Source organism: Prionailurus viverrinus, chromosome B1 (assembly GCF_022837055.1).
Source record: "Prionailurus viverrinus isolate Anna chromosome B1, UM_Priviv_1.0, whole genome shotgun sequence".
NCBI classification, from domain to species: domain Eukaryota; kingdom Metazoa; phylum Chordata; class Mammalia; order Carnivora; family Felidae; genus Prionailurus; species Prionailurus viverrinus.
The window spans coordinates 126,722,597-126,744,608 of NC_062564.1; the positions used below are offsets into that span (position 1 = coordinate 126,722,597).

At 36.4% G+C, this 22,012-nt stretch overlaps 1 protein-coding gene across 1 annotated transcript in view; it reads right to left on the minus strand.

Moving 5' to 3' along the window:
- Positions 1–22,012, minus strand: part of BMPR1B (bone morphogenetic protein receptor type 1B) — a 410,990-nt gene that overhangs the window by 139,735 nt on the left and 249,243 nt on the right. The window contains exon 2 of the mRNA XM_047857488.1: positions 21,034–21,128. The gene's annotated coding sequence lies outside the window, so the exon portion shown is untranslated. The remainder of the gene's footprint in view (positions 1–21,033; positions 21,129–22,012) is intronic.

Consider the following 22,012-nt stretch of genomic DNA (forward strand, 5'->3'; position numbering starts at 1 on the left):
ATCACCCATTATCCAATCTTCCCTTCTTGTGGCAACAGAATCCTGGTTTCTCAGGGCAGCAATATATCCAGCTAAAAAACCATGATGTGGTCATCTGATTAAAAGCTAGTCGTGAAATGTAACCAGAGATGAGATACCGTGAATTGCTACTTACAAGAAGGTACCTGACTAGGAGATTTGTCCATATGATCTGTCCCTTTCTCCTGCTGCCTAGAAATTGGACGTGACAGCTAGAACAATACTAGCCACCAAAAACCACGACGTGTCTTTGAAGTCACAATGTAGGTTAGTGGGGCAGAAAATCAAAAAGAGACTAGAACCCTGATGTCTATGGAACTGCTATGCCCTCCCTGGATTGCCTACCTCTGCACTTCTTTATATGAAAAAAATACATACACTTCTCTTTTTCTGCCATTAATTCTAGTTTCTGTTACTTGCATCCAAATGTAATTCCTTAAAGACAGAAAGCATATATCCAGAATATGAGAAACTGAACATACATACTATGTCCTGATGCCTGATGAGGGTGACTCTAGCACTTCTATCACATAATATGTAATAAACCTAACATGGCTTTGATCTATGTGGGCACCAAAGCTCATCTGGAATAAATCTTCCTTAAGCTATCACTGAACATTGAGTGGTTTTCTTACCATAAGACATTTAAGGTAAAGGTACACCATTGCTCTGAATTAAATGGTTCTAGAACTCTTGGTTGCCTAATTAGATTATCCCAATTTCCTGGAGATTAGAGCTGGTCTAAGAAAGGAGTCAAAAGACTATTCACATGACCAAGCAGTTTCTGTGGAGCTGAGACCCCCGAGCCCATTCTCTTTGAAATTCAAGATATTGGATTTGTTTTACATAAACTGGGATGATTCTGAGAGCAAAGGACACCAAGACACTAAAAAGAAAGGGGAAAATCATCAAAATCAGGTCCTAGCTGATGGAGTTAGTTGTTAAACAGAACTGGTTTCAATATATTGGATACTGAGGATGGAACAGAATGGGTACCACTTCAGGGCAAGCAAGGACCTACTCCAGCAGGAGCAGAAAAAACACCAATGAACAAACATCCACTGGAATGTATGTCAACAGTTTTCAGTAGTGATGGATCCGGAGAGACAGCTACAGAGCAGTAGCTCTAAGAAAGTTGAGGAGTTTAGAAAAAAAAAAAAAGGAAAAAGGGACGCCTAGGTGGTTCAGTCGGTTAAGCATCCGACTTCAGCTAAGATGATGATCTTATTGGTTCGGGGGTTCAAGCCCACGCTGAATTCTCTGTGCTAACAGCTCAGAGCCTGGAGCCTGCTTCAGATTCTGTGTCTCCCTCTCTCTCTGCTCTCCTCAGCTCATGCTGTGTCTCTCTCAAAAATAAATAAATGTTAAAAAAAATTTTTTTAAAGAAAAAAGAAAGTTGAGGAGAATTTCTTGGTCTGACATGACTACACTTATGCATGGAGATGTAACATACCCATCCTTCCTCTAAAGCAGTCTTCCTACATTTTCTATTTTGATATACTGTTCCAGTATCCATCCATTTGGCCAGGTAAGCCAACATGAAAATAGCTATCACCATTCCTTCTCTCTGCCCCTCAAACCTGTTTGATTTACATTTTTTAAGTCTTAAAAAGTTGCCCCCATTTCCCAGCCCTGTGCCTCTGTCTTAAGTTCATTAGGTCTCAATCCTCATTAGATCTCGGTCAGCTATATTACACCTTCCCTGTGACTAGGCTGCTCAGCTCTAGTTCACCCATTCTCCATACTGAGAGAGGGACTCCTCACAAGTGAAAAATCCCACTTGAAAAATGAGGAAATTGAAAACCCAGAAGGTTAACAAATTTGTTACAGTTCATACAGTTCCTTGGAGGTGAAGACAGGCTCAGAGCTCAGGCTCTCTAACTTCAGAGCCCATCGTTATCAAACTACTAAACCTCCCTCATTAAATTATCTAAGTACAGAACAGGATTCTCCTGGAAACTGATGCTTGAACCGGCCACATACTCTCTGAATGCTTCTTAAGTATCATATTTTTTTCAATTCCATGAAGTCAACTTCAATCTACTATACGCTCTCCTTTGGGAAGAAGAAACTCTACCTCATTAAACATACGTATACACTTTATAAAATAAACAGTAATATGTGAAAGAAAATTCACCTTAAAATGAAAGAAAATGAAGTTGTCAACAATAGCAACTAAAACCAAAAGTATAACAATGTGTTCTTGTACAAAAGCTGGACTGTTTGGGAATATTCAAGTAATTAGGTCACAGAGGAAAAATCTGACACATAACTAAATACATACTTCACTAAAACAGCAGTCTAGACAGCTTTCAATCAAATAGTATGCTAGCTGACAAACGATTTTTTTAAAAACCCATACTAACTTAATGAAGACGAGCAAAATGAGCTTGGTTCCACTGTGATATGAAGGTTTGTTGCAAATTCAAGTTTTATTGGGTAGGTAGCAATTGTTTCAGCAAGAGTTTGGGAAAAGATAATTTATTCTCTGTTAATTTATATTCATACACATATGTAATATTAATGCATTACATCTACTGGAATCTTAAAATGCATATATATCATTGTAATGCATATATGTATTTTTAATATAGTAGAATTTCTCCTTCTCCTTCTCCTTCTCCAAAAAGCTAATAATACACTGACGTTGGCTTCAGGGAACTGAGAAAATATGACATTTCAGAAGCCATTTGTGGAGTATGTAGCAGCATAATGGAGTATAATAGAAAGGGAAAAGCACATGACCCACATTTTTTCTCTTCTTACTTTTGTCTTCTATTACATTTTTTTCACAAAATAAAAAAATAGAGTTATTTTTAAAAAAACTAAGTGCCCCATCAACACCTTTTCTGAGGAGCACATTGATTTCTCTGTACTATCTCAAAGTCAAAATTTTACTTTCTCAGGTTTTTATGATTAAATATTTCAGTAATGTCAAAAGGACAGAGAACATGTAATGAGCACCACATAGATATCATCAAGATTAAGGAAGCAAACATTATTGATACAACTCCCATGCATCCAATCCCAACAGAATTGCCCTGTTCCTACTTTTACAGATGATCACTACCCCGAATGTGCTATTTATCACTGTCAGGTATACTCTAATATGTGTGTGTGTGTGTGTGTGTGTGTGTGTGTGTGTGTGTGTGTCCCCACAAGCCACATATACCATTTTATAGAATTTTTACACATTTTCTATAAATATTGTATATTCGTGTGTCCATCACTAACTTGTGTTCAATGTTTTAACGATTAACCCATGTTGATAAACCCAGCTCAAGTTCATTGGATAAACTCATTTCACTGCATAACTATTCAGTTATTTATGTATATAGTTATTTATTCTACTGTGGATAAACATCCAGGTGATTTCTTTTTTTTTCTATTACAATGTGACAATAAAGATTCATCTTTCTTCTCATAGAATCCTGAACAGTCTCATTATTCCCCAAATCAATCTACAAAACAATCCACACTCAAAAAATAAAACTACTTATTATCCAGAAGCATATCCAACTTACAATTCAGGGGGAGAAATTATGGAAATATTAAACTTAATCACAATATTTCACAAAAGCCTAACACTCTTCTTGATGAGAAAGTAATTCAACGTTAACTAAAGAAATTTTACTGGTCAGGGAAAGACTACAGCCTCAGCCTCTGAGGATTCCAGTTTAGCAGACAAGATATCCAATTTCTACAGGATGGATTCGCAGGTATATAGTACTATCAAACTCAGTAGAGTATCATCAAATTAAACATTTCTCAGGGCGCCTGGGTGGCTTAGTCAGTTAAGCATCTGACTTCGGCTCAGGTCATGATCTTGCGGTCCGTGAGTTCAAGCCCCGCGTCGGGCTCTGTGCTGACAGCTCAGAGCCTGGAGCCTGTTTCAGATTCTGTGTCTCCCTCTCTCTCTGACCCTCCCCCATTCATGCTCTGTCTCTCTCTGTCTCAAAAATAAATAAACATTAACAAAAATTTTTTTAAAAATTGAACATTTCTCATTAAAATAAATTACACCACAAAGCCATTGTTTTCAACCAATTATATTTTTGCAAAAAAATACATAATTATGTCAGTGATATATTCAGAATAAGAAGCTGTTTCTGAAATCATATTTTAAAGAAGGTAGTGAAATTAATCTGTGTTATGAAACATTCTATCTAATTTAGTGATAAGAGCACAGGCTTTCAAATCAGGTGGCCCTATTTTGTGGCAGAGCTCTACTTGTTACCATCTATGTGTATTTTGGTTATTTATGCAATCTGAGCCTCAGTTTCATCACCCATACAATGGAGATGCAAAACCTACCTCATAGATTTTAATGAAATTTAAATTCAACAATGTATACATTGTACTTACCCTTACTGAGGCTTTCTGCAGTTACTGTTGCTATTTAATAAGATCCAGGCTGGGTTCAGTTTAGATGCTGACACATGTGGGTACACATACGTTAGGGCCACCGATTCTCTCCAGCTATATAGTACACCAGCAGACTTTCCTGGGGCCTGAGGAACCACCTCAGAAATAGTGCAAACCCAATCCACACAAAGAGTCCTGTTATGTGTAAGCGTGTCTGAATGCCTGCGAATCTACAGTTGTATGATATCTGTGTATGAGAAAGAGAAGGGGGGATGGGAAGAAGGAAAGATGAGAATAATTGATTGGTTGATCTCAGGGCTGAAGCTAAAACAGAACTGCAGAATTTTTAAAAGCTAATTTTCAGGACCTTTAAGAGAGAATGGATTGGTAGGGAAAGAATGAGGTGGCAAGTTAGACTTGGCAAGAAGACCAGAGATTCGGAGAAGAATTGGTTATAACTGGATGCATGGGAATGCAACCCCTAGTAATCCATGGGCACGCCACTAGCACAGAGGGAAAACTGGAAAACATGATTCCTTAAGACCTGTAATACCTTAGGGCCCAAGCAGACATACTGTATGTCCTCAGAACAAGAGCAATTAACAATTAACAGCAGGAAGGCAGTTATCCCTCTTCTCGATTTGCAGAAGAGTGTAGTACACTGTCAGGGACCCAGCAGTAATAAGGACTGGTGGGTCTAGAACAAGCAGACAATCAGTCTGGAGAGGAGGAAATGCCAGAGGTCAGGGACAGATCCCCTTTATGAATGAACAAAAATATCTGGAGCATAGTGATAAACAGCAATGATTGGGAGTAACACCTTCCAACTGAAGGGGCCTGTGTCAGCTGGGAGTGGGAAGGCGCTAAAGATAATGGTGGTCCCAGAGAATGGCAGCCTGGATTCAGAAAAGGCAGTCATGGAGAAAGCCGGAGTGTTGGCTCACAGAGGCAGCCTGTTCTGTGTGTAAACAAATGTGGGAACCCCTGTGGAATTCCAGTAATACTATGGGAAGAAAGAAACCTGAGAGGGGGATTCAAAGTCCTGTCACTGATATGTCTCCTCAGGCAAGGGAGACAAAAGCAAAAATAAACTATGGGGACTACACCAAAATAAAAACCTTTTTCACAGTGAAGGAAACCATCAACAAAACAAAAAGGCAACCTACTGAATGGGAGACGATATTTGCAAAAAATATATCTAAAAATGGGTTAACAGCCACAACACGTAAGAACTTGTACAACTCAACACATACATACGTACATACATACATGCCCCAAACAATCTGACTAAAAACTGGGCAGAGGACCTGAACAGACATTTTCTAAAGAAGACGTACATATAGCCAAAAGACACATGAAAAGATATTCAACATCACTAAGCATCAGGGAAATGCAAATCAAAACCAGGAGCTATCACCTCACATGTGTCAGAATGGCTAGAATCAAAAAGACAAGAAATAGCAAGTGTTGGCAAGGATGTGAAGAAAAAAGAACCTTCGTGCACTGTCGGTGGGAATGTAAATTGGTACAGCCACTATGAAAAACCGTATGGAGGTTCCTCAAAAAATTAAAAACCACACTACCTACCATACAATAAAATATACAGAAATGCCACTACTGGGTGTTTACTCAAACAAAATGAAAATACTAATTCAAAAATACATATATGCACTCCTATGCTTATTGCAGCATTATTTACAATAACCAAGATATGAAAGCAACACGTGTCCAGAGATAGATGAACAGATAAAGAAGATGTGATATATATATATATACATATACATATATATACACATATATATGTACATACATATACATATATATACACATATATATATACATACATATATATATATACATACACACACACACACACACACACACACACAATGGAACATTATTCAGCCATAAAAAAGAAAGAGAACTTGCCATTTGCAACAATACAAATGGACCTAGAAGGTATTATTTAAATGTAATAAGAGAAAGACAAATACCATATGACTTCACTTATATGTGGAATCTGAAAAACAGAACAAATAGCAGAAACAGAACCATAAACACAGAGAACTGACAGTTTCCAGAGGGGAGGGGAGCTGGGGATGGGCAAATTGGTGAAGGGGAGTGGGAAATACAGGCTTCCACTCATAGAATGAGTAAGTCACAGGGATAGAAGGTACAGCGTATGCAATGAAAAATAATAATATACATAATTGTTAATAATGATACTTTTAATATTTTTAATGATCATCCACTTATCCACTTATATATCACCCGAGCTCTCTGGGCTCCTTCCTGAACCCAACTCCTTCCCTCCAACTAGAAACACTCAACATCCTCAATTTTGTTTTAATCTTCCGCCTTGGTATTCATTCTCTCTCTCTCTCTCTCCCCCCCTCTCTCTCCCTCACACGTGCTCATTCTCATTCTTGCTCTTTCAAAGTAAATAAACTTAAAAAAAATATTTACCCTTGGTTTTCCTATAGCTTGATCACATAAATAAGGATTCCACAAAAATATATTAGTTTTGCCTCTGATCAAAGTTCACATAATTGAAATCATGCTCTTTGCAATTTGTGACTTGCTTTTTTTTTTCGTTCAACATTATGATTTGGGGATTCAGGCAGGTAGGGTGAGATGCACTCATTTTCATTATTATGGTAACTCTACTATATACAAATAATGTCTAAATTATCCAGTCTGCTCTCTGTTGGGTTGTTTCCAGATTTGTTTCTATGTTTTTGCTATTATGCTATTTATTTTCTCTACAAGGCTACAGTACGAAGTCTTATACCTATTTCCCGAGGCATACAAGCAAGACTTTGTCTAGGGCATACTTGTAGGTGCTGAGCAAAAGAGTGTACCTGGTTCAATTCCAACTTCCCAATTTACTGTACCAACTCACATTCCCATTACAATGTATGAGCATTCCTGTTGCTTCATATCCACACTGTTTAGGATATTTCAGACTTCTATATTTTTAACAACACGGTGGCCATAAAATATTACTCTAGCTTTAACTTATATTTCCCTAATTATTAAGGAGGCTCAGCAAATTTTCATGTTTATTTGGATTTTAACTCCTGTTCATGTTTATACTGGCTGATTTTACTTCTCTTATTGATTCGCAGGATCTTTAATATACTCTATGCACTAAACCACTTTTCAGCCTTTCTTACTCTTTTACAGTGTCCTTTGATTAACACGTCTTCTTTTGAGTTTAATGCTGTTGAATTTATTAGTCTTCTCTATGGTTTGCTCTGTTTATACCAAGTCAAAGAAATTCCCATCTTACTGTAAGATAAAAAACGTATCCGTTTCCAAATATTTTAAAGTATTGTTTTTCACAGTTGAGTCTTTCTTCCACACAGAATTTGTTTCTGTTTATGAAATGAGGGGAGTAGGGATCAATTTTAATTTCCCATATGGACAGCTTATTGCAGATTATGTTGGCAGCTAGGATTCATGGCTCACTGAGACTCAAAGGAAGAGAGGATCGAGGGCTGGTGGTGTGTGTCATGTATGGAGGCATTAAGAAGCTGAAGCCTACAGTCTATCATTACAGTCTATCATTCCATGAGAGATGGAAGAAACAGAGTGAGTCCAGGGAAAATAAAACCGATTTGATCAATTCACTCCACTCAAATTTTTATGACTTTCTCATAGTTTACATAACTCTCCATAGTCATGCTGTCATCACTTTACCCCATACGGTGTGAGACAACATTCAGTAGTTTATTTAAACTGGTCTGTGTTCCTTATAAACCCTTTATTGACATACCAACACAGCTTATGAAAACCTTTAGGAAAATATTACTATTACACTCTATACTGATTGAGAACTTTTTTGTGTGATAATTCAGTGGTTCTCAACTAGATTCCCACGTAACACCACAAGCTCACTACAGGTGTTCTGCCACTAAAATCATATTAAATTATTTTCTCAATCTCGGCAACAACTAAATTAACTTCATAACATTTTCTCAATATTAACACTCTCATAATTTTTTTTTCCTTAAATGACCTGCACCTGCTCCTCATTGATGTCTGGGATGGGTTATCACATAATGTTATGTTTATTTCTTCACATTTTCATATGCTATAAGCTAATCAAGTTTAATAACTACTCTGATAAGGTCAAAATACTCGCCTTTTCAGTCTGGGTCTTCAACTCACCCTCACATATTATTAATGTCTCCATTCATAAAATGCATATACTTGCTTCAAAGCATCTGAGGGAGCAAACGTCAAAAGAAACACTGGGTGTGGAAATGTTTTTAATATGTAAAACATTTTACAAACATGAATTAAAATTTATTATAACCTTCAATTATATATTACAAATATGGGGCTGAGTCATGGAAAAAATCAACAGATAATTCCCAAAGGTCAGTTTGATCTACAGTTTTTATTTCTTCCATTTCTTCTTTAAAAAAAAAAAACACAGAATCCTTAACTTGACTAAAAATAAAATGTATTTGTTTAAGTGCCATTTCCTGCCTCACATAGTTTCTAAGAAAGTTCCTGAGAAGCAAGCAGGCAAGACAAAGGTAAGAAGTTACTCTACAAGTAACTCATCTCCAAACGATATGAAAATATCTATTTTTGTAAGAGTGTGATCTAAAACTTCATGCCATCCCAATGTGACTTATAACTAATGAGAAAGTCTGTTAGAGTCAAACTGAAATCAAAGAGTGTACAGATTACAGCTGAAGATGTAACCAGCCTCAAAAACATTTTGGAGCACAACATGGATTTATTTGGAAGAACGTATTTTCCTAAGTATTTGTTTTGTTGTTTGGTTGTCTCTTTGAAGAAAGAAACTTTGATAGAATTACAAAAGTAAGAGACGTGAAGGAAATGAGAGTAATATATTAAAATTAAGATTTAATCTTTTGGTTTGTAAATATCAACAGAGCCTTGCCTGGTCTGGACTGCTGTCACATTGGGGAACAGCTTGCACTGCTGTGCTACTTCTCCAACTTCTAGAAAACTGCAGGAGTAGAAAACTGAAGTTACCTATTTTGACAGAGAGAGAATGAGAGCATGCGCACAGAGGAGGGGCAGAGAGAGAGGAAGAGAGAGAATCCCAAGCTAACTCCATGCTCACTGCAGAGCCTGATGGTGGGACTCGATCCCACAAACTGTGAGATCATGACCTGAGCTGAAATCAAGAATCAGATGCTTAACTGATGAAGTCACCTAGGCGCCCCAGAAATTACCTATTTTAAAAGAAAGTCATAAACTATATCATAAGATGTTCAGAGTCAGAAAGAGCTGGGTTCCAGTCACACATCTCCTACTTTCCAAGCTGTGTAATCTTAGGCATGCTTATTTAACTTCTCTCAATTTCCATTTCCTCATCGTTAAAACAAGGATAATAAAAACCATCTCACAGAGTTATGGTTAAATAAGATTTAATAACAAGGTTAAATAAGACTGTTATCATACGTACAAATATCCAATGTACAATATTGACCAAGTTACAATTAGTTATAAAATGAGAGAATAAATGACTTTACAGAAATTGTGAAACATACTGACTGCACTTTGACATTTTATGATGGAAGTTTCTCTTACTTCCCAGCATTTAATATTGCTGTTAAGACTAGAAAATATTTCCTTGAAATTGCACCAAAAAAGGGGAGTTTTCTGACATAATTGAGTGACAGATGAAAGACCACAGATAAAGAAACTGTTGAAGTTTAAAGAAAAACCAGTAACATCTTGGTATAGATAGACGGCTAACTGGCTGAGATGCAATAGACACTTATGAACAAGATAAAAAATAACAAGGAAACAAAGGAAGAGGAGAGGGGAGAAAAAAGAGTGGGAAAATGGTAACAAGGGGTGAGGGTGGAGGGTTGGGTGGAGGGACAAGGAGGGAAGCAGAGAGGGGACTGATTGCATGATTCACTCCTGGCTGTATGATGATTCTGTGCTGGCCACCAGGTCATCCCAGGTCAGCCTGTTTTAACTGCCCCCCATGTAGAAATGAGCAAACTTTCAGTAAGTATGGGATAGAGGCACAAAGGACGATTGGCCATCTGTGCGTTCCACATGCCTTATAGGGTTTGTAGACAAATGTTTGATGGTATATTCTATGTCTCTAAAAGCGTTAATTAATGCCACTGATAATATATAGTTAATAAACAGAAACATATACCATATGTTAACATGTAAACATATTTGGTTATTAAATATTTGGTTATTAAAATATAACCAAAATTTTAAAAATTGATTTTCAACCTCTGGACAGATCATATGCACTTTGGACTATTAAGAAATTGAAATCAGGGGCGCCTGGGTGGCTCAGTCGGTTAAGCGTCCGACTTCAGCCCGGGTCACGATCTCGCGGTCCGTGAGTTCTAGCCCCGCGTCAGGCTCTGGGCTGATGGCTCAGAGCCTGGAGCCTGCTTCCGATTCTGTGTCTCCCTCTCTCTCTGCCCCTCCCCCGTTCATGCTCTGTCTCTCTCTGTCCCAAAAATAAACAAACGTTAAAAAAAAAAAACTTAAAAAAAAAAAGAAATTGAAATCATATTAGTATAAATATCAAATTTATTTTATACTAGAGGGACCATATAGTATAAGGACAGCTTCAAAATGATCACAAAACCAGCTCCCTTACTTAAGAATACACGGTTTCAGCAGACTTATTTTAAGCTCACATTGTGCTTTGGAAGCCGTACTAGTCTGCTTTAGACTACAACAGTACAAAAAAAATCATTCAAAATAATTGTCTATTTCTACCAATAATAATTTTAAAAGATTACATGTAGAGTATTAATGAGTAACTCAAAAGGCTATATGCATTGTATGTTGGCTAGTTTAAAACAAATAAAAAAAAATTGACACATTCAAAGAACCGTAGATCATTTCAGTAGAACAGTGTGTCCTAGGTCATCATGCTTTCCTTCTCTATTATTGTTGAGTTCGATTTGCCAACAAGCCTCTGACAATAAACACAGAAATAAATTTCAAGGTTAGTAAGCTAAACTACCACTGTGAATGATGACAAATTTACTGGTGAAGTTGAAACTGGCATAGAGAGTAATGTAAAAGAGAGACTCCTAGTGAAGTCAATTTTACATACAAAAAGAGCAAATATTTATCTGGGGAATTAAAGTATGAAATTATATATGGAATTATGTTCCAACTACACAATGTGCAGTTCTAACCATCTTTATAGTAAAAGCAGAAAAATTATTGAAAAAAGGAGGGATAATATGAATGACCTATTTAAATTTTTTAACACTATTCATTAATACAAATACTAACTCATGCATAATTTTCCAAGTAATAATACAATTAATTTACTTTCAACTGTTCCCAGACAGGGCTATAAACAGAATCCCAATGAAGTTTAGTGTATATCTGACCACAGACATACCAATGTATCAACAAAAGGACAGAGTAATCCAAGGCAAAAAAAAAAAATCCTATATCATTGTTAGGCAAAATTGTTTGCCTTGGGTTAAAGAGGAAAACAAAACAAATTACTTCATGGTTGCCAAATGTATAATAAACAATTAAGATTTCAAGTGATGTCTTTATATAAACTTTTATGTATGGATTGACATACACAAACATCTATAAACACAAACCATATGTATGAGGTATGTCCATCCATAGTAAAGTAAGCTATACTCTTACATCAATCCAGGTAATCATTTAGTATACAAACACAAAGTTCTAATGATGCCAAAATATCTAGAATTTCCTTTCCTGCTTTAAATACCAAAGCTTTATACCACAGCAACAACTGTGAGTCTCTTAACTGAGCAACTTAAAATAGAGATGATAGCAAAGGATGCCAGTTAGGTAGACTCATTTCTCCCCTGAACGAAGCTTATAGTTAAGGAAACAGGAACCCAGATGGAACAGTCGCTTCCTGCTGAACTGGCGGCTCCTTGCCATTTTGCCTGCTAAGGTCATGAGCAGGTATGTGAGGGAGGGAATAGTGCTATGTCTTCAGCATATGATGGACAGCTGAAGTATAAATTGGCTTGCGATGGAATAAAATAATAAAACCATTAGAAATACTAACATTTGAAGAAGTTAAAAGACTTTTTTAGCTGCTTCCAAACTGATTTAAAACTATAAGATTATTTGTCTATCCTACAACTTTGGTATCCTCAATGCTAATCCCAAATAATAAAAGGCTCCTCATATCACTGATTTCATTGACTTATCTCTAGACTTTGAAAATCACTGTTCCTAAGCTCATTTTTCAAAAAATGGATGCAAGTTGGGAAGGTTCTTGCTATCTGACCCCTATAGATTCACATCTATTACCATATATGGCAAAAAGCATAATTTCTCTATTTGAGAATGCTTTCTTGAAAGGTGGACTTTGGCCAGGTCTGACCAAAGTCAGATTGTGACCCTATCAGTTATTATCTAGGTGAGTATCAAGCTACTTTACACTTTGGGGTCTCAGTTTCTTTACCCCGAAAAGGAGATGAGAATGTGTCATTTAAAGGTGTGTTAAAAGGATTAAATGAAATCATATTAGTTAAAATTCTTGGTAGAATGCCAGATATATATCAAGAAATCACTTGATAAATGGTAAATATTATTAATGCATAATTTCTCCTCACATAGAATCCTAACGTATTAGATATGCTTTAATATAAGTAATATATTTAAAGCTTCTTTTCTACAATGATTTCAGGGAGCATGCAACTTAAATCTGACAACATTCTGACATCTTCTAATGCTTAAATCACATTTAACAAAAGGAACCTTCATGCACTGTTGGTGGGAATATACGCTGGTGCATCCACTGTGGAAAACAGTATGGAGGTTCCTCAAAAAATTAAAAGTAGAAATATCAAATGACCCAATAATTCCAATACTACATATTTACCCAAAGAACACAAAAACACTAATTTGAAAAGATAACATGCTTCTGTACATTTACTGCAGCATTATTTACAATAGCTAAATTATGAAAGTAACACAAGTGTCCATAGACAGATGAACACACACATATGCACATATGTACATATGATGGGATATTACTCAGCCATAAAAAAGAACGAAATCTTGCCATTCGTGATAACATGGATAGATCTAGAGAGTATAATGCTAAACAAAATAAATCAGAGAAAGACAAATACCGTATAACTTCACTCATGTATGGGATTTAAGAAACAAAACAAGGGGCGCCTGGGTGGCGCAGTCGGTTAAGCGTCCGACTTCAGCCAGGTCACGATCTCGCGGTCCGAGAGTTCGAGCCCCGCGTCAGGCTCTGGGCTGATGGCTCAGAGTCTGGAGCCTGTTTCCGATTCTGTGTCTCCCTCTCTCTCTCTGCCCCTCCCCCGTTCATGCTCTGTCTCTCTCTGTCCCAAAAATAAATAAACGTTGAAAAAAAAATTTTTAAAAAAAGAAACAAAACAAGTAAACAAAGAAAATAAAGAGACAAACTAAAAAACAGATTGTTAACTATCAAGAACAAACTCATGGTTATCAGAGGGAAGGTTGATTGGGGGGGCAGGGGAGGTGGGAATGAGTGAAATAGGTGAAGAGGATTAAGAGTACACTTATCTTGATGAGCAATGAGCAATATATAGAATTGCTGAATCACTATATTGTATACCTGAAACTAATATAACACTGTATGCTAACTATACTAAAATAAAAATAAAAATCTAAATTTAAAATAAATAAATAAAATAGCCAAGATATGGAAATAACCTACATGTTCATTGATAGATGAATGCTTAAGGAAAATGTCTGTCTACAGAAAATATATGTCTACACACACACACACACACACACACACACACACACACACATGAATATTACACGGCCATGAGATCTAGGTGCACCTGGATGGCTCAGTCAGTTAAGCATCCGACTTCAGCTCAGGTTTATGGGTTTGAGCACCGTGGCAGGCTCTGTGCTGACAGCTCAGAGCCTGGAAGCTGCATCAGATTCTGTGTCTCCCTCTCTCTCTGCCCCTTCCCTGCTCATGCTCTGTCTCTGTGTCTCTCAAAAAATAAACGTTAAAAAAAATTTTTTTAAAGGATGTAATCTTGTCATTTACAACAACATAGATGGACCTAGAGGGTATGATGCTGAGATATATCAGACTGAGAAACACAAAATCATGTGATTTTACTCATCTGTGGAATGTAAAAAACAAAATGAACAAACAAACAAAAAGCAGAATCAGACCTATAGATACAGAGAACAAACTGTTGGCTGCCAGAGGGAAAGTGTTTAAGGGATGGGCAAAATGGGTGAAGGGGAGTGGAGGACACAGGCTCCCAGTTATCGAATGAAGAAGTCACAGGAATAAAAGATAAAAGGCACAGTGTAAGGAACAATAGTCAATGATACTGTAAGAGTGTTAATGGTGACAAATCGTAACTACACTTGTGATGAGCACAGCATAAAGCATAGAGAAGTTTAATCCTTACGTTATACATCTGAAATGTACTGTAACACTATGTGTCAACTATACTCAAAAATTAAAAAAAAACATGAACTTTTATTCATTATAAATTAAGAGGTAATACAAAGATTTAAATGTGAACCACAAAAGTGTAAGATAAAGGTGACTTCACAAAAAGTGGTAAAGGGGAATAATGAGTCAACAAAAATACTGAAGTACTTGTTTAGTAAATTCCTCATGAAATCACAGTATTAACAGTTAAACAAATTAAACCAAAATATCTAGAAAAATACTTTTCCTACTTCTAGATAAAAAAGAGTTTTCTAAGTTTCAAAGGAGATGGAAAAATACTCATTAGATTGAATATATATTTCAAAACATAAGAAAATCAAAAGGTAATCAAACGCTTGTGAAAACAGTAACAACTAACAACTTTAAAAGAGCAAGATCCTTTGATTTAAAACAAAACAAAACAAAACAAAACCAAAACCAAACAAAAAAACCCTCTTCTAAACCAGTAAGAGAAATACAGCCTCTGAAAAAAAGAATAAGTATACAAATGGGTTAATGATAAAGAAGAAAATGTTAATAACTAATGATTCCTTCAGCTTCAAGTTCACTAGTAATTAAAAATATAAAGTATTGCTTTTTCATTTTAGAAAAGACTTAAAAATTATAATCTCTTAGCAAGCAAGAGTTTGAAAAGAGAGATAATATTGATTTTGCCATGAAGGAGGTGGAAAGAGAAACCACAGGCTGAGGATGGGAACAGCCTTTAGGTATTTGCCCCCAAACTCTTTCATCTTAAAATATACTAGTGATTTTTTTCCCAGGAACTTAATATGAATAAGAAGGAAAGGACCCAAAAAGCCCCAACTTCTCTGCAAGTGCAGGGGACAGAACAGAGGAGCAAGTCTTACTGCAAGACGACAGGTACAACACAGCCTACTTGCCCGTCCCTTTAATAGGGTTTACATTGTTAAGAGAGTCCCAGATAAAAGTCAATGTAATGTGGAAAATCACACCTGGTTCTTTTGTTTTAATCAAGATTTTTCCATCTTTAAATTAGAATAAGCAACTTAAAAACAAAGTTATAAAACAAAATATAGCCATATATTCCCTATTAGAAACCTTTTAGATACAAAGTATAAAAATTTGTTTTTGCAGTTTCTGTCTTTTGTCTCAGAATTGTCTGTCACGTTGTACTGAAAAGGAGAAGAGTTATGGAGCTTAAATCTAGTGGCCACCACCAAAGAGAATAGGGAAAATCAGGAAAACTAGAAAGGACACCTACATGCTATGGTTATGAGTGGAAAAGTACTACATCCCACCAATAGTTATTAGCTTTAACTTTAAGGACTTATGCAATAATTCAAAGGAGTCTAACACAATACAATACAAAACAAAACACAGAGATATGACAACTTGGGCTTTAGATGCAATGTACAAATAAAAATAGAGCAATTATAAGCAGATTGGAAGGCCACAGTGACAAAATACTGACCTTATAAGTGTGCATTTCTTTTTTCTTTTCATAAAATATTTATTTATTTATGTATTTATGTATGTATTTATTTATTTATTTTGAGAGAGAGAGAGAGAGAGAGAGAGAGAGAGAGAGCATGCCTGTGCCAGTAGGGGAGGGTCAGAGAGAGAGGGAGAGAAAGAATCCCAAGCAGCCTCCACACTTAGTGCAGAGACCAACACAGCGTTCGATCTCACAAACTGATCTTATGAACCGTGAGATCATGACCTGGGCCAAAATCAAGAGTCAGACGTTTAACCGACTGAGCCACCCAGGTGCCCCTCCTTTTTTTCTTTTTAATAAAAATCTTAACTAGCCACTTTAAAAGGTGATGTTTGACAAATCACATGACCTCTTTGTACCACAACTGCCCATATCTATAAAATGAAATAGGTGAAGTAGAAGAACTTTAAGGTTCAGCTTCCATGATTAACCTATTCTTCTGCTCTCACGCTCTATGGATCCTATGCCATGTGTACCTACAGAAAAACTCCGATTGGAAAGTAAAGCTGCTAATAATAATACAATAAGACTTTAACATACTGGCAAAATCCTTTATGCCTCACTCCGACCTCAAAGTTGTTCAATCTCTTAGAGGGGTGGGAGTATTTTCTGCTTCTATTGGTTTGTTTTGCCATAATCTTATAATACTGAGACAAGCTTGGGTTTCTCTCATCACTGATGGGCACTAAATATATTTCTGTGTCTATGACCAAAAAACAAAACAAAACAAAACAAAACAAAAAAATAAAAAACAATCCCACCCTTCCAGTGTTACAATATGAAGATCACTTGATATACCAGTGAGACGTATAACTTACAACCATTACTCCCGAGACACCTCCTCTACTGATTTAACTACTCTATACATGTGTGGGCAAAATACATCTGACAAGAAATTCCACATTGAATTACGGTCCATTTCAAGCAAATTAAAAGGCTTCCAAACTTTCCTATGAAAATATCAATCTTATTTTCATTCCTGAGACAGATACAATTCAAGGTTAAACAAACAAAAGAGTCCCATGTGATGTGTGGAAGAGGTTTGTGAGATTTCAACGCAGTGAAAACTTAAAACTGCCTGTTGAGTATACTAAGAAGTGAAAATCAAAATAAGAAAAGTTGTGAATTACTCTAAATTTTGCATAAAACTCTGTATTTGTTTCGATAATACAAAATATTTCACACACAAAGTAAGTTTTCTATCTATGGTGGAGAAGTAAAATACAAAGACAAAATAAATTCTATTTCTGTTGAGTATCGAAAGTAAAAGAAACAGCTGCTATTTCTCTACTACTTTTTTAAACATTGACATCCTTTTCTTTCAACATTTCTATTTTGAGGAGCGAATTCTTCTGTCTGAAATGGAATATCACCCTTCAGTTTTGAAACTTTTTAAGCCACTATTTTCTGTTATTTCCTTAAATCCCTAACTATCTCTACAACAGAAGATAAGAGTAGGGAAGTATACCTTTATCAGTAATACTGGGAGCCATTCCACTCTGTAATTTTCCAGGGTCCATGAGGATGGACCCAACCTCTCCAAATATTCTCTCCGGGCCTTTTGGAAGGCATAACACTGCCTTCAGTTTGCTAGGGCATAATTTAACTTATCACGCATGTAAGAGCAGCAATTAGCTGATTTTGTTGACAGATTTCATCAAATTCAACAGTATCTTTGAGCTATATATCCTGAATTTGTATGTGCTAACCAATATGATTTTGAACTTTATTATTCAAATATAACTCTATGGGTCCAACAGGTATCTACTTGCTGGATAAACACACATACACACATTATTGTGATGGTGCACTTAGAGAAACAAAATAACCTTTTAACACATTGTTATTCTTTAAAAAGCATTTATCATTTACTTGAGGGGTTTTTCTTCAATGCTGTCCATCAAAGTTGTGAAATACATTAAAATAAGAAGTCTATAAAGAAAAGTGGGCTTAAAATAAATACAATAAAGGTTTTCTTTGGTTCAAGTTCTTGAGTGTCTATAGAATGCTATGTCTTAGAGGAACACGAAAGAATAAAGTTTAAAACTTGGCTACAAGTAGCTTACAACTTCATGTGCAAAAAAGAAGCACAAAACGTTCTATAAGGCTTTGCAAAGTTCTGTGACAGAGATCTATATAAGAGGCCAAACCAAAGAAGCTGACAGTGGACCACCAGCAAGGTGCCTGGAGCTGAAAGGCAAAGACCAGGAAGAAGGTTTTCAAGATAGAAACAACATAAACAGCTCCAGAAAGGAGTAAAATAGTACAGATTGTTTTGAGAAATACACAATGTTCAATATTGCTGGAGCATGAAACAGAGGGAAGGGGAAGACTCATGGGTGAGCAAGAGAGTCCTAAAAACAACCCAGAAAGAATAGCAGAAGATGAATACAGAACAAAAGTAGCAGGTAGATCAAGAAGAGAGTCTTTGTGCCAAGAAGACTGTATTGAGCAATAGAGAGCCAAGGATGAAAGGGCTTTAGTAGGAAGTAAAGTGTTCACTGGGGTGGGAGATTGATCCTTCTAAGGGTAATGTAGCAGATAGACTGGTAGTAAAGGAGGTTAATAGTAATCTTTCAAATAAATTCACTAATCTTACTTCAACAGACAGTTAACACATGATATGAAAGGTCTTACAGTCTTTCTTTATAATATGCCTATATTTAAAATGTTGTTTACAAATATGATGAATAACCAGTATCAGGATTGACATGAAAGCCAAAATTAATATTGAGAAGGTATTTCAAGTCTTAAAGTACTCAATTAGGCTTCAACCAAAATATATTCCATTTTAGACACTGTCAACCAATGTCACAATTTTTCTATTTGCTTTCTTGGTTAAAAGGACGATTTTCTTTGGTTTCTTTTTATTGTGCTAATTTTATTTGGCTTGTTTTCTGCCCAAAGTTTCTACAGGGTACTTCAGAACAAAATACTAAAAGGAATTAAAATAAAACCAGTAAAAAAAATACTGTAAGAAAGTAATATCATGTATTTACACAATATATAAAGTGAAAAAATAAAAGATATTGAATAAAGAACTGAAATTATAATCTTGATCATAAGATACTGCCTAAAGGCAGTAGCAAAGAAAATTTTAATTGAGAAATGCCCACTCTAGATCAACAGTGGTTGCATTTTCAAAATAAACATACTGTTGTCCAAACCGAAATCAAACCCATTAATCAAACCCATCAAGGCAGAACTTGAACAGGACATAGGAAAAGCTTGATTCAGAGGCTAAAACAAGCATTAAATGAATGTTATAATACAGTTTAAATTTAGATATGAGATTACCCTTAAAATATTTCTGAATTCAGAGAACTGATTTTGAAACATTCTGCATTACTTTGGAAATTATAGGAGATTCAATAAAAGTAATATTCCACAACGACTGGCCTCATCTTAAAAGAGATTTACTTTACATTTAGACCTTTTCCACCTGCTGTTCTGGATGTGGTTTATTCTATGTTAGAATTAGCTGGTTCCTGAATATTAGCCGTAACACAAAATCTGTGCCAGAGTATTAGTTTGTCCTTCTATCTCGTTTGGCCTATAGTTTCAGCCCTGCAAGAAAATTTAGTTTTATCTTTGTTTTGAACTTAAATATGTAACACAGAAAACCCTTTGGAGCTATAATCAGCATCTATAACCTAACCTAAAAATTCTAAATATCATGCTAATGCTTATAGTCCCATAATTTAAAAACCAACGACAGGGAAGCTTTCACTAGGTCAGTAGATAAGCTTCCCCTAGTTAATGCCATACTTCCAGTGAAGCAACATATTTATTTTCCATTCCCTGTGTAGTAGACATAAAACATACAAGTTTACAAATTGCATGGGTGTTCTAAATCAGAAAATAATAGAAAACAATTTATTTCTGTCCTCTTGAGCACCACTGCCCTTAATATTACTCTGGGATACACAACACAATGACAAATAAATGAACATCCCACAGCACTCTGAACACACGGAGAAACGTGTCAAAGTGCTAAACGTGCTGAAAGGAAAACAAACTACCAGTGTGTAGCAAAACATGTTAATTTAATGACTTTAATAGGGAATCACTTTTTTGTAAGGAACCAACTAACAAGTCGACTGGACAGATAAACCCCGCCAAACACGGAGTCTTTTGCATCTTGGATTAAGAAGGCTGTTCTCAACTTTTCATCATTCCCTGTTCTCTCTGCTCCCAAAGGTGGTCCTCAATTCACTTTTTTGCACTGTCATATGGACGTGGGTGTGCTTTTAGAAAGGACCCATGTTGTTCATTCACATTCACCGATGATACACTGACACGTCTACTTCTGCACATGTTCACGTGAGTTTTTCCTCTATTCCATCTCTAGACCACTCATCACTATAAACGCACTCACAGTCCTGTTTTAATGCTGATACGAAAGCAAACAGAACTTAACCAATCAGAAGACTTCAAGTTTGGCAGAACGAGGAAACAGAAACTTGCTGATAGGACATGACATGAGATCAGCGGTGGAGAACCTTTCCCACCACCCCCGTACTTGCGTGTATTCTGATCGTCCACAGCCTCCTTAAGGGCCATACACAAAACTGCACCGCCACTGAGAACATTCTTAAGCAGCTGGCAGCCCCTCCTTACTGGCTTTAGCATGCCACACAGCCCTTTGCCTACTGATGCAGGGCAGCCAACAGGGAGAGGGAGTTAACGAGTCAAAGCGAGACTGAACTGGCTAATTACTTACCTCCTCACTTATGGCAGGCTTGCTCCTTTAACTTTTTGTTTCCTCTCTTGTCATTGCTCAGCAGTGAAGGGTTGTGATTCAGCAAAAGTCTGAACCTGACAGTTAAAAAGAATTCTTTTAGGAAAAAATACTGGAAGTGAATGTCCCCCCCCCCCACTGTAGTCTTTCTTCCCCTGCCCTCTGTGTGCGTGTTTCTCTCTCGCTCTCTCTCTCTGCAAGGCAACTACGTAGTGGTCTATAAATATTGACCCTGACACTTGCTCAGTACGCTAGCTGCTCATGGCACAGGTCTGTGTTACTGAACACCGTGGTAATACTCCGGCAAAGTTCTCAGCTGCTCAGACAAAGCTGTGGATTGGCTCACTACCCGGCAACCCTGTGCCTGCCTGGAAATACCATTTTGCTGCCAGCTTTACAGATGCTATGGGCCTTTCCTGAGGCCCAAATCAGGCACAGAAGGGCAATTATGAGGTTTTTCTGAAGAAACAGTTTTCCTCAAGCAGGTGAAGAAAGCGGGGAGGGAGAGCTGGGTGAAGTGAAAGACAAGAAAGGAAATGCTGCCTTTGTTTTGGCCAAACAACATCACCTCGACCCCTTCATAAAACTTACACCTAAATGTCATTTAATCAAGCTTTATGAAACTGAATTACTACATACTATGAACAACCAAAGCACAGGAAAGCATTTTTTAATTGTTTTTAATATTGCTTCTCATTGAGTAAGGCTGCTGTGATGGAGTAATTAGTCACAAAAAAATGTTTCAACACAGGTAAGTTCACTTCCAGAATGATAAAAATGCACTGGAAACCATCATTTTAATCAGACTGAATAATATATCTGGTGAAAGAAGCGAAAATATAAACTGAAAATTATATGACTCAGCGTATTATATTAACTACCCTTAAATGTTCAATCATGACAACTTGAATTATTTTACTTTATTTTTATAGATTAAGGACAAAATCAAAGCCATGACACT